The sequence below is a fragment of the Mauremys mutica genome, chromosome 12, assembly GCF_020497125.1.
Source record: "Mauremys mutica isolate MM-2020 ecotype Southern chromosome 12, ASM2049712v1, whole genome shotgun sequence".
NCBI classification, from domain to species: Eukaryota; Metazoa; Chordata; order Testudines; family Geoemydidae; genus Mauremys; species Mauremys mutica.
The window spans coordinates 42,720,070-42,738,187 of NC_059083.1; positions in this window are offsets into that span (position 1 = coordinate 42,720,070).

Genomic DNA, 18,118 nt, shown 5'->3' on the forward strand with positions numbered 1-18,118 from the left:
AGAACTAAGGAGATGAAAGACCGTGATGGAGTCATCCATCTGCCAACCAGACAGGGAGACACAAGAAGTGTGCTGCTTGCCTGGAGCCAGAATCCAGAATGTGACGGAATGTCTGCTGAGACTGATCAAGACCTCAGACCTCTTCCTACTTCTCCATGTGGGCACCAATGATTCTGCCAAGAATGACCTTGAGCAGATCACTGCAGACTGTTTCTCTGGGAAGAAGGATAAAGGAGTTTGAGACACAAGTTGTGTTCTCGTCCATCATCCCTGTCGAAGGAAAAGGCCCAGGTAGGGACCATCGAATTGTGGAGGTGAATGCATGGTTACGCAGATGGTGTCGGAGAGAAGGCTTTGGATTCTTCGACCATGGGATGTTCTTCCAGGAAGAAGGATTGCTAGGAAGAGATGGGATCCACCTAACAAAGAGAGGGAAGAGTATCTTCGCAGGCACGCTTGCTAACCCAGTGAGGAGGGCTTTAAACTAGGATCGCCAGGGGATGGTCACCTAAGCCCAGAGTTAACTGGAGAAAAGGGATACTGGGAGGAAACACAAGGAGGTGGGTACAAGATGGGAAGCCTCCTGATTCATATTGAGAAAGTAGGGCAATCGGCTACTTATCTTAGGTGCATGTACACTAATGCAAGAAGCCTGGGAAACAAGCAGGAAGAATTAGAAGTCCTGGCACAATCAAGGAACTATGATGTGATTGAAATAACAGAAATTTGGTGGGGCAGCTCACATGACTGGAGCACAGTCACTGATGGGTATAAACTGTTCAGGAAGGACAGGTACTGGAGGAAAGATGGAGGAGTTGCATTGTATGTAAGAGTGCAGTATGATAGCTCAGAGCTCCAATATGAAACTGGAGAAAAGCCTGTTGAGTGTCTTTGTGTTAAGTTTAGAGGCGAAAGCAACAAGGGTGATCATAGAATCATAGAATCTCAGGGTTGGAAGGGACCTCAGGAGGTCATCTAGTCCAACCCCCTGCTCATGGTAGGCCCCCTGATGTCGTGGTAGGCCTCTGCTATAAACCACCAGACCAGGAGGATGAGGTAGACCAGGCTTTCTTCAGACAAATAACAGAATTTTCCTGATCACAGGCCCTGGTTCGCATGGGGGACTTCAACCATGCTGACATCTGCTGGGAGAGCAATACAGCAGTGAGAACCCCTCTCCTGGATTGTCTGTGCAAACTGGGGGGTCAGGACCCCTCAGGGGGTTGCAAGGTTATTATATGGGGGGTCGCGAGCTGTCAGTCTCCACCCAAACCCTGCTTTGCCTCCAGCATTTATAATGGTGTTAAATATATAAAAAAGTGTTTTTTTAATGTATAAGGGGGGTCACACTCAGAGGCTTGCTGTGTGAAAGGGGTCACCAGTACAAAAGTCTGAGAACCCCTGATCCAGGAAGTTTTGGAGCGTTGTGGGGACAACGTCCTGGTGCAAGTGCTGGAGGAACCAATTAGGAGTGTGCTCCTCTTGACCTGCTGCTTACAAACAGGGAAGAATGGTAGGGGAAGTAGAAGTGGGTGGCTACCTAGGCAGCAGTGACCATGAGATGGTTGAGTTCAGGATCCTCACAAAGGGAAGAAAGAGTAGCAAAATACGGACCCTGGATTTCAGAAAACCAGACTTAGACTCCCTTAGGGAACTGATGGGCAGGATCCCCTGGGAGGCTAATAAGGGGGGGAAAGGAGTCCAGGAGAGCTGGCTGTATTCTAAAGAAGCCTTATTGAGGGCGCAGGAACAAACCATCCCAATGTGCAGAAAGAATAGCAAATATGGCAGGCGACCAGCTTGGCTTAACAGAGAAATCTTCAGTGAGCTTAAACTCAAAAAGGAAGCTTACAAGAATGTTTGGACAGATGACTAGGGAGGAGTATAAATTTGGACAGATGACTAGGGAGGAGTATAAAAATATTGCTAGAACATGCAGGGGTGCAATCGGGAAGTCCAAGGCACAATTGGAGTTGCAGCTAGTAAGGGATGTGGAGGGTAACAAAAAGGGTTTCTACAGGTATGTTAGCAACAAGGAGGTCAGGGAAAGTGTGGGACCCTTACTGAATGGGGGCATGGGTGGCAAGTTTGTAAAAATTTTGGTGGGGCCCAGAACCCGCCCCCAACTCCGCCCCCCCAACTCCGCCCCCACCTGCCTAAGGCTCTGGGAGGGGGCTCGGCGGGGGAGGTCTGGGGTGCAGATCCTGGGCTGGGGATTAGGGTGCAGGAAGGGTGCTGGGTGCAGGCTCTGGGCTGGGGCAGGGGGTGGGTGTGCAGGAGGAGGTGAAGGGTGCAGGCTTTGGGATGGAGTTTGGGGTTGGGAAGGGGTGTGTGGGAAGGGGGAGGGAGTTTGGGGATAGGAGGGAGTGCAGGGTGAGGACTGTGGGGCTGAGGATGAGGGGTACATGATGCAGGAGGGGGCTCAGGGCTAGGGAAGAGGGTTGGGCTGTGGGGAGAGGGCTGTGGATGAGGGGTTCATGATGCGAGGGGGCTCAGGGCTAGGGAAGAGGGTTGGGCTGTGGGTGAGGGCTGTGGATGAGGGGTTCATGATGCAGGAGGGGGCTCAGGGCTAGGGCAGAGGATTAGGGTGCGGGGGATGAGGGCTCTGGCTGGGGCTGAGGATTAGGGTGCAGGGGGATGAGGGGTTCATGATGTGGGGGCGCTCAGGGCTGGGGCAGAGGATTAGGGTGCGGGGGGATGAGGGGTTCATGATGTGGGGGTGCTCAGGGGTGGGGCAGAGGATTAGGGTGCGGGGGGATGAGGGCTCTGGCTGGGGCTGAGGATTAGGGTGCAGGGGGATGAGGGCTCTGGCTGGGGCTGAGGATTAGGGTGCAGGGGGATGAGGGGTTCATGATGTGGGGGTGCTCAGGGCTGGGGCTGAGGATTAGGGTGCGGGGGGAATGAGGGCTCTGGCTGGGGCTGAGGGTTTGGGGTTGGAGAGGCTCAGGGTAAGGGCAGCCTGCCTTGCCAGTACTGGCGGAGGGCAGGCACTAGGACCCTGCGGCAGCAGACAGCAAATCTGCTGGGAGCCCTCCGGGCAGCAGGCAGGGGAGAGGCGCGCTGCGTTCTGTCAGGCAGGGACGCACACAATGCGGCGGAGGGGGGGTGGCAGGCGGGGGCTGGGACCTGCTCCAGGCAGGGTCGCGGCGGCGGGGGGAGACCTGCGGTGGCCGGGGCCGATCCAGGCAGGACCGAGGGGGTGGGGCGGGAAGAGACCCAGCTCCAACTATTGCTGGAGCAGGGTGCCCAGCCCTGAATATTGCTGGGGCCCGGGCCCCACACAAATATATAACCTGCCGCCCATGAATGGGGGAGGCAACCTAGTAACAGATGATGTGAAAAAAGTGGAAGTACTCAATGCCTTTTTTTGCCTCTGTCATCACAGACAAAGTCAGCTCCCAGACTGCTGCACTGGGCAACACAGTTTGAGGAGGAGGTGAGCAGCCCTCTGTGGAGAAAGAAGTGGTTCAGGACTATTTAGAAAAGCTGGAAGTGCACAAGTTCATGGGTCCATATCTAATGCATCCAAGGTTGCTGAGGGAGTTAGCTGATGTGATTGCAGATCCACTGGCCATTATCTTTGAAAATTTGTGGCGATCGGGGGAGGTCCCGGATGATTGGAAAAAGGCAAATATTGTGCCCATCTTTAAAAAAGGAAAGAAAGAGAACCCGGGGAACTACAGACTGGTCAGCCTCAATCATGGAGCAGGTCCTCAAGGAATCCATTTTGAAGCACTTGGAGGAGAGGAAGGTGATCAGGAACAGTCAACGTGGATTCACCAAGGGCAAGTCATGCCTGACCTACCTGATAGCTGGCTCTGTGAATATGGGAAAAGGAGTGGACGTGATATATCTTGACTCTACCAAAGCTTTTGATATGGTCTCCCACAGTACTCTTGCCAGCAAGTTAAAAAAGTATGGATTGGATGAATGGACTATAAGGTGGATAGAAAGCTGGCTAGATCGTGGGGCTCAATGAGTCGTGATCAACGGCTTGATGTCTAGTTGACAGCTGGTGTCAGACAGAGTGCCCCAGGAGTCGGTCCTGGGGCCTGGGTCCTGACAGGTATTTGATTTAAGTGTTCAACATCTTTATTCAACATCTTCCAATCCTTATCTTCTATGATTTTTATGATCAGGATGACCACAATCCCTCCCTGCCCAAACCTCATCCCATAGAATTCCTCTGAACCAGTTACACTGAACTGAAATGACCACGTGCCTTGTCTACATGTGAATTTTACAGGAAGAGAGAAGCTAACTCCTCGTGTCGACAACCCCCCGGAGACTGTCTCTTGGAGCAGGTTCCTTCCCAGTAACACCCCTGTGGTGACCACAGCAATTGCTGGACTGTAGAAGAAATGTAAATAATATATTTTCTACCACCTGTTAGTACAAATCAATGGATCTAGAAATAAAGAGGAGAGTTGGAACCAGGTGGCCAGTCACTTCTCTACAGAGCACAGCTAAGGAGTTCCTGATTTACATAGAATCCTAGAAATATAGGCCTGGAAGAGACCTCAAGAAGTCATGTAGTCTATCCCCCTGTTCTGAGACAGGACCAAGTATAACCTAGACCATCCCTGACAGGTATTTGATTTAAGTGTTCTCAAAAACCTCTGACAGGGACTCCAGTCTCCCTAGGTAACCTGTTCCAGTGCTTAATGAACCATAGCGTTAAAAAGGTTTTGTTGTTGTTTTTAAAATATCTAATCTAAATCTTCCTTGCTAATCTGATTACACTGCTCTACAGCCAAAATGCTTCTGAAATAAATGTAGTCAAACTTTACTAATTCTGGGTCACTGAGAACGAAAATGATGCTTAAAATTGTTGATTGGCTCTAGTTTTCAAGTTATGCTATTGGGTCAGTATATACAACCCTTGACTTGAGAATAGCGGAGGATAAGTGAGTTATAAAGGGAAGGGATCTCAATTTAAACCAGAAATGACTAAAATACATCTTTGACTGGATCTATGAATAAATCTATGACTGGGTTTGGACAGTACTTGCTTTTTAGGCAAAACAATGAATGATGCAATCTGAAGCTGGTGTTGCGTCATACATGATATGAATTGCATCATGTTATTCCTAGAAGTCATGGATGATGCAATCATAACGAAGCTTACATCACTCTGCTGAACAAATTGCCCTATATCAGCTCTAGAAATCATACAGTGTCGTGCTCTCTTATTTGTCAGTGTTTGATTTTGCAAAGGGACACGTTTCTGTTTAGCCAAAGTGAGCAGAGATGCCTCGTACTTGTGTGAACAGTGCAGATAACTTCTGCTATGTTTGTGGTGAAGTGACTTTTGCATCACAAAAGCGCAGTATAACCACTATGGTTAAGAAAGCCTATCACCTTTATTTTGGCTGCAAAATTGGAGATCAGGACAAGAGGTGGGCCCCACACATATGCTGCAACACTTGTGCAACAAATCTTCGCCAGTGGTTGAACAGGAAAAGGAAATCTATGCCTTTTGCAGTGCCAATGATTTGGAGAGAGCCAACAGATCATACCAGCAATTGTTACTTCTGCATGGTGCCTCCAGTTGGGAAAGGTGTGTCAAAGAAGAAAAAGTGGACTGTGCATTCTCCAAACATTCCATCAGCTATACGCCCAGTACCCCACAGAGAAGGACTGCCGGTTCCTGATGCACCAGAATCATTCTCACTTGAGTCAGATGAGGAAGAGGATGAAACTTCTGGTCCTGAACCATCAATGTCACAGGACCCACATTTTCTCCCATCCTCCTCCTCCTCTGAACCACACCTCATAACACAAGGTGAACTGAATGACCATGTCAGGGATTTGGAACTACCCAAGAGTAAGGCAGAGCTGTTGGGCTCCAGACTACAGCAGTGGAATCTCCTGGCAGGTGATGTTAGGATTTCCATGTTCCGTGACCATCAAAAGGATCTTGTCCCATTCTTCTTCATGGAAGGTGATCTTGTAGCCTGCAACAACATCGATGGTGTGATGGCAGCCCTCAACATCGTTCACGATCCAGATGAGTGGAGACTCTTCATTGAAGACGAGGCTTAAAGCTGTTTTACTGCATAATGGCAATGTTTTGCCATCAATTCCAATTGGTCATGCAGTCCATATGAAGGAAACCTATGACAACATGAAACAACTTTTGGGGTGCATAAACTATGACCAACATCAGTGGCAGCTTTGTGGCGATTTGAAGGTTGTTGCTCTCTTGCTTGGTCTGCAGACTGGATACACAAAAGACTGCTGTTTTCTCTGCGAATGGGATAGTCATGCAAGAGATTCCCACTACATCAAGAAAGATTGGCCACTCCGACAGTCATTGGAGCCTGGGAGGAAAAGTGTTCAGCATCCACCACTTGTTGAATCAAGGAAGATTTTGTTACCACCCTTACACATCAAGCTGGGTCTGATGAAGAACTTTGTCAAGGCCATTGACAAAACACAAGCAGCTTTCAAGTACCTCCGTGGAAAATTTCCAAGGTTAAGTGAAGCTAAGATAAAGGAAGGTGTCTTTGTTGGTCCTCATATTCGTGAACTTCAAGATGATGCATTTGACCATGCACTGCGTGGCAAGGAAAAGACGGCATGGAAAGCCTTCCAATTAGTGGCAATAAATTTTCTCGGAAACAACAAGGCAGACAACTACAGGTTGTGGTGGAAAACCTCCTCAAGGCATACAAAAGCCTTGGTTGCAACATGTCACTAAAGATGCACTTTTGCACTCTCATCTAGATTTTTTTCCACCGAACTGCGGAGCACTGAGCGACGAGCATGGCGAGCGATTTCACCAGGACATTGCAACAATGGAGAAACGCTATCAGGGCAAATGGAGCCCATCAATGCTTGCAGACTATTGCTGGACAGTGACAAGAGATGCTCCATTTAATGAATACAAGAGACAAGCCAAGAAGGACCAAGTAGACACTGAATAGGACTAAACTATGTATATAATAGTTTTTGCCTTTTTGTTTCATAATAAATTTTATATAACCCTTTTGCTGATTTTTAAAGTGTTACATAAACAGGACAGGTGAAATATTATCATGTAAAGCAACCATAAACACATGAAAAGACCTAGGTTTACAATTTATGATTAAAACTCTACTATCTACATAATATACATAGACATCAAATGTAAAAACTTAAATATCTTAGAAACAGTAGCCAATCAGTTGTTTTAATTGTCACATTTGAATTCAGCACATCAAAATATGCAATAAATACCACATTTTATCTCTGAAGCAGACAACTTCTCAAAAATTGTAGACCGGTGTTACCTCTTCACCTACCTTTGGTGGGCATGAACAACAATAGATCACCATCCTTTTTATATTGAAAGACTGTTACTAGGTGCCCCATCAGCCTCCGGGGCAGCTCCAGGCTCTTCCCAGGGAGAGAAGGGGAACTGAGGTGAGCTAGACAGAAAATTGTGGGAGGTTGCACAATACACCTTGAGGGTGCACATATTTATTGTTTTAACAATACACACTTAAATGTGTGTGTAATCTCTGTTCTCCCCAAAAGGAGAATAAAAATATATACAGACAGAGCGATTTTAAACTTTATCCATGGCAGCTTGCTGGTGCAACATTAATTCACAGAAACACAATAGGAAAAAAGCCTAAGTTAATAAATAACAAATACAAACATCTAGAAAAAATACTGGTTAAATAATACTATAAGCTAATTACTTTAATTTGTAGTATGTACTATATTACATTTTAAAATTAGCCATTTTAATTTTAAAAGGGATGGATAGCTCAGTGGTTTGAGCATTGGCCTGCTAAACCCAGGGTTGTGAATTCAATCCTTGAGGGGGCCACTTAGGGATCTGGGGCAAAAATTGGTCCTGCTAGTGAAGGCAGGGGGCTGGACTCGATGACCTTTCAAGGTCCCTTCCAGATCTAGGAGATTGATTGATTGGTATTGGTATATTTGCACATGAAAACAAAATGAAACAGCACATACACACTCCTATTTAGAGCAAAATAAACTGACCAACACTAAGTACACTACTAGCCCATCAAGCCCATATTTCCTGTCCAATCCAGTCAAAAACCAATCAAATACATACCATTAAAAAATTCAAAACATTTTTAAAGCTGGTTTTTTGGGTTTTGGGGGGGGGGGGGGTCACTCTTCCTGTGACTATTGTACACCCACTTGAGCCACACTCTGGTTAGTTAAGAGCAAAATTGCTTTTGTTCCTTTAACAAACTGCCAATTAATACAAAATCACAAAAAAGCACAAAGTTAATAAAGCACTGTAAAAGCACAAAACCAGCATTTGACAGGCAGCAAAAATCAAGATTGAATACAGTAAATGCTGCCTTAGCAGCTGCCTCTGAAGAGAGACCACTTGTCACAAGCGACTACTTGTAGAGGCCACAGAACTTTTCCCTCTATAATTTAACTCTGAAGGGTGACCACCTGTTATCTGCAACCAGCAACCACATTTTCTTATGCCCTTCAGAGCTGGGTGCCCAGCCAGCAGCTGCTGCTCTCTGCTCTGCCCAGCTCGTGAGGCAGTGCTGCCAACAACATCAGCACAGAAGTAAGGATGGCACTATCATACCTTTGAAGAGAGACCACCTGACAAGTGACCACTTTTGCCAACTTCCATGAGTGGTCACTCTTGGCAGGTTTTACTGTAATTTCTTAAACTTTCTGTGCCTAGGGCCCCTCCTCTTGGTGCTATCAAGAGCCACATCCTCTGCTTTGCCTTCCCAGGGCTTGAACATTTTTAGAGTTTCCTTCCCACTTTAAACTTTAGGGTACAGATGTGGGGACCTGCATGAAAGACCCACTAAGCTTATTTTTACCAGCTTATTTTGATTTTTTGCCCTTAGTATTGCTGCCACCACCAAGTGATTTAAACAAACGTTTAGGGAGGGCCACTTGGAGCCCCACCTCCCCCAGCACCCTGGCTTCATGGTTAGAGGTACACTGACACAAGAGTGCATAGTAGCCAGGAACGGCTCAGTCAGTGGTGGGACTTTTCACTGCTCCCTCAGCTGAACAAAGAATTAAGGCAAAGTACCCCAACATTTATAGATGGAAACAAACAACTAGAATACACAACTTGCACCCCACCTTACATGTGTTATGACAGCTGTTTGCTATCTCCCCTTTTTCCTGATATCTTGGACAAAACATCCCTCTCCATTATTTGTCAAACCATCCTATCTTGTACTAGATTGGGGTGTATCTTTACTAGCTGGGATACATTTATGTAAATCTCTAGTGCCTTGTACAGTAGCAGCAACTTTGCCAAGTTCATGTACTTGTGAGCATCTGCTTTAATACATGGCCTGACTTGGGTTCACAGCCCCTGATTCAGGCCTGAATTCTCGCACCAGGCCCAATGTTCCAGGCACTCTCTCTCTACTATACCCCCATAGAAAGGTAGTTCTCCCAAATCAAGGGAATCCTATATTATTCAGTAATTAAAAATAGAACAAATCTGTGGACTTTGAGGAGAGTTTAATGCAGTATTTGATAATTAAGGGTATGTCTACACTACGAAATTAGGTCAAATTTATAGAAGTTTGTTTTTCAGAAATCGTTTTTATACAGTCAATTGTGTGTATCCCCACAAAAAATGCTCTAAGTGCATTAAGTCGGCGGACTGCATTCACAGTAGCAAGGCTAGCGTTGACTTCCTGAGTGTTGCACTGTGGGTAGCTATCCCACAGTTCCTGCAGTCTCCGCCGCCCATTGGAATTCTGGGTTGAGATCTCAGTGCCTGATGGGGCAAAAACAGTGTTGCGGGTGATTCTGGGTACATGTCGTCAGCTCCCCCCACTCCCATGAAAGCAACGGCAGGCAATCGTTTCGTGCCTTTTTTCCTGGGTTACCTGTGCAGATGCCATACCACAGCAAGCATGGAGCCCGCGCAGCTGACTGTCACTGTAAGTCTCCTGGGTGCTGGCAGACATGGGACTGCATTGCTACACAGCAGCAGCTCATTGCCTTTTGGCAGCAGACTGGTAGCCATTGTCATTGTACTCCTGGGTGCTCTTTTAACCAACCTCGGTAAGCTCAGTCAGGGGTGCTTGGGCAGACATGGGAGTGACTCAGCCAAGTCATTCCCATCTTCTGCCGAGCAGCCAGGAGATGATGATGGCTAGCAGTCATAATGCAGCATCTTCTGCCTGCCTAAAGATATAAAAGATAGATGGAGTGGGTCAAAACAATAAATAGACCCAATTTGTTTTGTATTCATTTGCTTCCTCCCTCTGTGAAATCAACGGCCTGATAAACCCAGGGTTTTGAGTTCAATCCTTGAGGGGGCCATTCTGTGTGACAGTTGTTTGTGTTTCTCCTTGATGCCAAGCCACCTCCCTTTGTGGATTTTAATTCCCTGTAAGCCATGTCATCAGTCACCCCTCCCTCCATCAGAGCAGACAATTGTTTCGTGCCTTTTTTCAGCCCAGATGCCATAGCACTAGGATCATGGAGCCTGCTCAGATCACCGCAGCAATTATGAGCACTGTAAACACCACACACATTATCCTGCAGTATATGCAGAACCAGAACCTGCCAAAGCAAAAGCAAGCAAGGAGGCGACGGCAGTGCAGTGATGAGAGTAATGAGGACATAAACATGGACACAGACTTCTCACAAAGTATGGGCCCCAGCAGTGTGCACATCATGGTGTTAATGGGGCAGGTTCATGCTGTGGAATGCTGATTCTGGGCCCGGGAAACAAGCACAGACTGGTGGGACCACATAGTTTTGCAGGTCTGGGACGATTCCCAGTGGCTCTGAAACTTTCACATGCATAAGGGCACTTTCCCATTTTCTAACATTGGTTTTTAGTCTACTATAACTATTGCTGTTGCCTCTTTGCCAACCATTAGCAGATGGTGCATCATTCATAGCAGGTCATTTTTCCATTGCAGGAGCATTTGGTGACACAAAATCAGATAATTTCTAGTATGATTTGTACCTATCTATTTACAGAGTATGCTCAAGGCCTGTTTCCTTAAATCTCTCATCATATTAACTTGCAGCCTCTCACCCTATTGGTGTTTTGGTCCGGGGCAATCAAATCCCTGCTTGCTCCTTCCACAAAAACCGGATCAAGAAAATATATTAAAATGGAAAAAACCTCCAAACTGGAAATGTTTTATTTACTACCACTGTGAGGCCTTCAGCAGCACTGGGTATGACCATTTAGTAACCAGAACAGAAACAAGTGCTAACATTGCTATAAAGCTTTTTTTTAAGGCATTGAAATAACTCCACTTTTCCTAAACTAATGCCTGAAATGGATGGACTAGGCAGTGAATGACACTGTCACTTCCAGTAGCATTTGCCAGTCTTTCTGCCACCTTGGCTTGTCTCTTTCTTTTCCACTGCCCTTTGTTTTCACTCCCCCTTCTGAGTCAGACCCTTTAATTTGCTTAGAGTCATCCTAGATCACAGAGGACAGTGGTGACAAACAGGCTGTGCAACCCAGTTTTCTTACAGTGCAAGGGAAGTTCCCTGAGCTGGGAATTTGTCATTATGAGTTCATACATAATGGTTTATATCCCCTGCAATTCTCTTCCCTTACTAGAGAGAAAGACCATGATCCCCAGCATACAAACAGTTAGAAATGAGCTGCTGTAGCCCCCTTACAACTCGTTAACAGACAGCTACGATAAAGACAGTTGAGAACAGAAGATGGGTCTCTAATATGGTAATCCTAAATCTTAGCCATGCTGCCTTTCGGAATGAGTGTTCTACAACTACATAGTTGGCTGCCCACCCAGCCCCAGCCACTAAGCCACATTGTCCACCTGGTACCAGGAAACAGGAGCCCTGATTTCCCATCTTCTATTGCTGTCTGGCAAATGGTCATGTAACCAAATGAGAGGGAAAATGTTTGTTAAATCCCCCCTCTAGTTGCAGGTCCACAAAGACCCTAGGAATTACTGCTGTATCTCTTGAGGTAGAAGTTGATAGTGGGGATCTATAACGCAAGATTGAACCAACCACATGATGAGAGGATGTGGGTACATGTGAATTAATTAATTAATTAATTTTTAAATGACTTAATTCATCCAGTGAGAAAGAATCCTTTAGAGCAGATTTTTTGAGTTCATGCCACCCATGACCTTCCCAAGAGCCCTGGAGACAGGGGTGAAAGTAAAATTGAAAACTTAACAGTATGGGGGCCGACTCCGGCCCCCCCAGAAGGGGAGGGGTTTGGGCAGAAGGGGCAGGGCTGGGGGTCAGAGTCCCCTAGCCAGCCTTTCCAGGCTGCATGGCCCATGCCGCCTGGGGCTCCAGCGGTGATTTAAAGGGCCCGGATCCCCGGCCAACACTGCTGCTACTGCAGCAGCAGCTGGAGCCCTGGGGCTGCTCCTTTTGCCCCCACCCCATCCCCGCTGGCAGCCTGGGGGAGGCAAAAGGGGCAGTGACGATAAAGTGCTTTTGCCATGACAGCGCTTTAAGGACCCAAAGCGAAACAGCGAAACAGCCTAATTGCAAGACCACTAAAAGACCAGGAAAAAACAACAAATGCAGTTCAGTGGACTGAAAAGTGTCAAAAAGCCTTTAACCAGCTTAAGGCGGCCCTTAAGTTTGACCCTGTACTGAGGGCCCTGGACTTCGACCAACCGTTCATTGTAACCACAGATGCAGCCAAGCATGGTGTAGGAGCAGTTTTCATGCAGGAAGGACCAGATCAACAATTCTATTCAGTCGTGTTTCTCAGCAAAAAACTTTCTGAGAGGGAGAGCCACTGGTCAGTATCAGAAAAAGAATGTTACACCATGGTGTATGCTCTGGAGAAGCTACACCCATACATTTGGGGACGGCAATTCCACCTGCAGACTGACCATGCTGCACTGAAGTGGCTTCACACAGTCAAAGAAACTAACAAAAAACTTCTTTGGTGGAGTTTAGCTCTTCAAGACTTTTATTTTGAAATACAACACATTTCAGGAGCTTCTAACTAAGTGGCTGATGCACTCTCCCATGAAAGTTTCCTGGTATCAACTGGTTACAATTGTCCTTGAAATGTGGAAAATATTGTTAGTTTTTACATAATCAGAAGTATATCTAAAGGTGCATGTGTCCTATTAATTCTGTTTTCTCCTAGAGCTCCAGGAAGAAATCACAGCCAGTGTGGAGCAGGCTGTCCAGCACTGTCTATGATTTGGGGGAGGGGGGGCATGTCATAAACATATAGCTAAGGGTAGCATAAAATCCCTCTTTACCCTGTAAAGGGTTAATTCCTCTTTTACCTGTAAAGGGTTAAGAAGCTCAGATAACCTGGGTGGCACCTGACCAAAAAGACCAATAAGGGGAGAAGATACTTTCAAATCTGTGGGGGAAGGTTTTTTGTCTGTGTCTCCCGGAGTCAACAAGGAAACAGGGCAGGGAAAATACATCTCCCTAAGCCATATCTGAACTATGCATCTACTATTGCAGAAATAGTAAGTAACAGAAAGAAATGCGTTAGATTATCTTTTGTTTTAGTGTGTGAATTTTCCCTGTGCTAAGAGGGAGGTTTATCCCTTTTTTTTTTTTTTTTTTTTGTAACTTTTAAGTTTTGCCTAGAGGGGAAATCCTCTGGGTTTTTAAGTCTTTTGTTATTCTGTAAAGTACTTACCATCCTGATTTTACAGAGGTGATTATTTTACCTTTTCTTTAATCAAAATTCTTCTTTTAAGAACCCAATTGATTTTTCTTAAGATCCAAGGGTTTGGGTCTGTGTTCACCTGTACCAATTGGTGAGGATATTATTCTCAAGTCTTCCCCAGGAAAGGGGGGTGCAGGGCTTGGGGGAACATTTTGGGGGAATAGGACTCCAAGTGGTCCTGTCCCTGATTCTTTGTCTAAATCACGTGGTGATGGCAGCATACTGTTCAAGGTCGAATTTGTGCCTTGGGAAAGTTTTTAACCTAAGCTGGTAAAAATAAGCTTAGGGGGTCTTTCATATGGGTCCCTGTCACGGAGTGTGGGGGAGTCAGGTCCTGCACCCCCGGACTCCCTGCAGATTCATCAGGACTCTCAGCCAGCCAGTAAAGCAGAAGGTTTATTTAGACGACAGGAACACAGTCCAACACAGGTCTTGCAGGCACAGATAACCGGATCCCCCGGATAGGTCCATCTTGGGGGGCCCCACAGCCCCCCCTGGGGATCAGAGCTCGGTCTCCCTGCCTCCCCTCTGTTCTCCAGCCAGCACTCATCTGCCCATTCCCTCTCGCCCCTCCTCTTTCCTCAGCTCCTTTCCTTTGTCTCCCCTGGCCAGAGGTGTCATCTCCCCTCCCCCAGGCCAAGCTCAGCTCACAGTTGAATTCCTGCATCTTCACCTAAACCTCTGGCTCTCCCCTCCCCCGCACAGACAGTCTGTGCTTCCTACTCCTTCACACCTCTCCCCCCTCCGAGACTGAACTGAGCGGGGTCACTCCAGCCAGTGACCCGGGGAAGTTCGGACCCACCTACAACCTTATGCCGCCCGCGCCCTCTCCCCACCCCAGTACCCCTGGGGTGCACACGGGGCTGGGGCCTTCCCCCCACGTTCCAGTCTGGGGGGCTGTGATTCAGGCTCTCTCGGTTCAGAGCCCCCCTTCTGACCCTGGCCCCCCTCCGGACAGGCTCCTCGGGGTGGGGCCCGGGCCTTACAGCCATCTCCCCCCTGTCCCGGGCCTTCCTCCCCCTCTGGCAGACGTCACAGGAGCGGCAGTGCTGCCGGACCTGGGCAAAGACCCCAGGCCAGTAATAGTTCTGCAGCAGCCGCTGCTGGGTACGCCAGGCTCCCTGGTGCCCTGAGGGGGACATGTCATGGGCCTGGCACAGCAGCTGGTGGCGATACTCCTGGGGTACCACCAGCTGCCTCCTGATCCCTCCTGACTCCATCTTCCCTGGGGGAGCCCATTCTCGGTACAGGAGCCCCTTCTCCCACAGGAACCTTTTCCGGCCACCTCATCCCATGGTCTGTCCCCCCCCGAGGTTGGCCAGGTCCCTTATCCTCCGCAAGGAGGGGTCTTCCCGCACCGCGGCCTGGTACTCAGCCGCTGGGGCAGGGATCTGCTCTCCCTCACCGGCTGGGTATGGGGCCACAGCCTCTCTGAGCCCCGTCCCTGGGCGTTCCCTCCCTACCGGGTCAGGGTCCGGTGTCTCGGCCAAAGTACTTTCCCCGGGGTCAGGGTGCAGAGCCCTGCGTCGACCCTGACTACGGTTCACGGACAGGGTACCCTGGGTGTTACTTGGCCAGTCCTCGAGGTCCCCCCCCATTAACACCTCCGTGGGCAAATGTGGGTGCACCCCCACGTCCTTGAGGCCCTCCTTGTCCCCCCACTTTAGGTGCACCCTCGCTACAGGCACCTTGAATGGGGTCCCGATCACACCCCTCAGGTTCAGGTAGGTGTTGGGCACCATCCGATCTGGGCCCACCACCTGCGGCCGGGCCAGCGTCACCTCTGCGCCCGTATCCCAGTACCCAGTGACCTCCTTCCCGTCTACCTCCAGGGGAACAAGGCACTCGCTCCGGAGGGGTAGTCCCGTGCCCACCCTGTAAACCCCAAACTCAGGGCTGGGAGCATCCAGCCCCTCGGAGGGGTCAACCCAGGGCCCCCCTCCGTCCTTCGCAGGGGGTACGCGGCCCACCCCCCTGTCGTGCGAACGCTGCCCCTCATCCGGCTGGGTCTCTACCAAGTTGACCCGGTGTGGGGTTGGTCTGCTCAGTTTGTCCCGGAGCTTGGGGCACTGGCCCCGTACGTGGCCCGGTTGGCCACATTGATAGCAGCCCATGTCTCGTGGGTCCCCTCGAGTGGGACGGCTGGACCTGACGCCAGATGCTTCCCTTTGGTGGGGGCCCTCCCTCGACTCCTTCTGGGAGGTCCCATGGTGACTCTCTCTCTGCGTTGAGGCAGACCTGCTCCTTCGAGACGCCTCCCTGCCATCCCCCGCCCGACTGTCCATGTATTGGTCGGCCAGCCGGCCTGCATGCTGCGGGTTCTCCGGCTTCCGGTCCATCAGCCACTGCTTCAGGTCAGACGGGCACTGCGCATACAGGTGCTCCAGTACAACTAGGTCAAGCAGGTCCTCTCTAGTTTGGGCCCCGGCTGTCCACTTGCGGGCATACCCCTGCGCCCGGTTGACCAGTTGCAGGTATGTGACCTCCCGGGTCTTACGTTGACCCCGGAACCTCTTCCGGTACATCTCCGGGGTCAGCCCAAACTCGCGGAGCAAGGCCTCTTTGAACAGGTTGTAGTCCCGCGCCTCCTCCCCTCTCATTCGGCTGTACACCTCCACGGCGGTGGAGTCCAGTAAGGGGGTGAGGCACCGGATCCTGTCTGCAGGGTCCACCTGGTGCAGCTCACAGGCATTCTCAAAGGCCGTCAGGAAGGTGTCTATGTCCTCCCCCTCCTTACGCGGGGCCAGGAAGCTCTTACCGAAGCTCTTTGTAGGCTTGGGCCCCCCCTCACTCACCGCAGCCGGGGCCTCCCTGTTGTTCAGTTGGGCCATGGCCAGCTCATGTCTGCGCTGCTCCTCCTTCTCTCTCGCCTCGTATCCGCGTTGCTTCTCCTTCTCCTCCAGCTCACGCTGGCTTTGTCTTTCCTCATATGCCCTCAGCTCCTTACGCTCCTCCATCTCCATCTCCATCCGTTTGATCTCTCTCTCCAAGTCCAGCCGCCTGCGCTCTACGGAGGCCGAGCGTCGCCGGGACGATCCCCTGCTGGCCGGGGGGGTCACGGTGCCCTCCGTAGCTGGGCTCCTCCTCCCCCTCCCCCTAGGCCTAGGGGTGGGGGGTCTCGGGACGCCCTCAGCGGCCGGCTGACCACTCCCAGCGGGGACAGACACTGGTGCCTGCGCTGCATCTGCCCGGCTGCTTCCCTCAGAGACAGGGACCGGTTCATTCCTGCGATCTCTCTCCTCCAGCCGGGCAATCAGCTGGGCCTTGGTGAGCTTCCCACAGTGCAGCCCCCTCTGCTTGCACAGCTCCACCAGCTCACACTTGCGCTTCTGGGAATACATCTTCCTGCTGGCCACTCGCAGGCTGGGGTGCTCGCCGCTCCCCACGGGTTCCAGGGGGACCCCTAGTGTGCCAGTCCTTGAGCTCACCACCTCTCTGCCAGGGTCGAGCTGCAGACTCCTCCGCCCCTGGGATCGCTCGCTGTGATCCCCCGGGGGACCCTGTTACTGCAAAGTCCTGCTCTCTGGCCACACTCGCCCAGGGGGGACTCGCCCCTTCGTTTTACTGCTCCCCAGTCACTTACGGCAGGAAGCGCCGTCCACGGGGTGCCGCCGATCCCACCGCTGCCACCAGTTGTCACGGAGTGTGGGGGAGTCAGGTCCTGCACCCCCGGACTCCCTGCAGATTCATCAGGACTCTCAGCCAGCCAGTAAAGCAGAAGGTTTATTTAGACGACAGGAACACAGTCCAACACAGGTCTTGCAGGCACAGATAACCGGATCCCCCGGATAGGTCCATCTTGGGGGGCCCCACAGCCCCCCCTGGGGATCAGAGCTCGGTCTCCCTGCCTCCCCTCTGTTCTCCAGCCAGCACTCATCTGCCCATTCCCTCTCGCCCCTCCTCTTTCCTCAGCTCCTTTCCTTTGTCTCCCCTGGCCAGAGGTGTCATCTCCCCTCCCCCAGGCCAAGCTCAGCTCACAGTTGAATTCCTGCATCTTCACCTAAACCTCTGGCTCTCCCCTCCCCCGCACAGACAGTCTGTGCTTCCTACTCCTTCACAGTCCCCCACATCTGTACTCTAGAGTTCAGAGTGGGGAACGAATCCAGACAGCTCCTATGGCTGGAGTAATGGTGGAAACTGAGATGTGGCTGCTGCAATGCCATATCTGGACACAATGGGCTGTATTGAGGTGGCAGCTTACCACAAGGCATTTCTCGCTGGGTCCATCCCATCTTCTGTGTCCTCCAGAGGCTCTGTTTCAGATCTGCCCCTCGCACATTGAGCACTGCTGACAGTCGGGGTGTCATAAAAACATAAGAACAGCCTTACTGAGTCAGACCAAAGGCCCATCTAGCCCAGTAGCCTGTCTTCCAACAGTGTCCAATGCCAGGTGCCCCAGAGGGAATGAACAGAACAGGCAATCATCAAGTGATCGCCCATTCCCAGCTTCTGGCAAACAGAGGCTAGGGACACCATCCCTGCCCA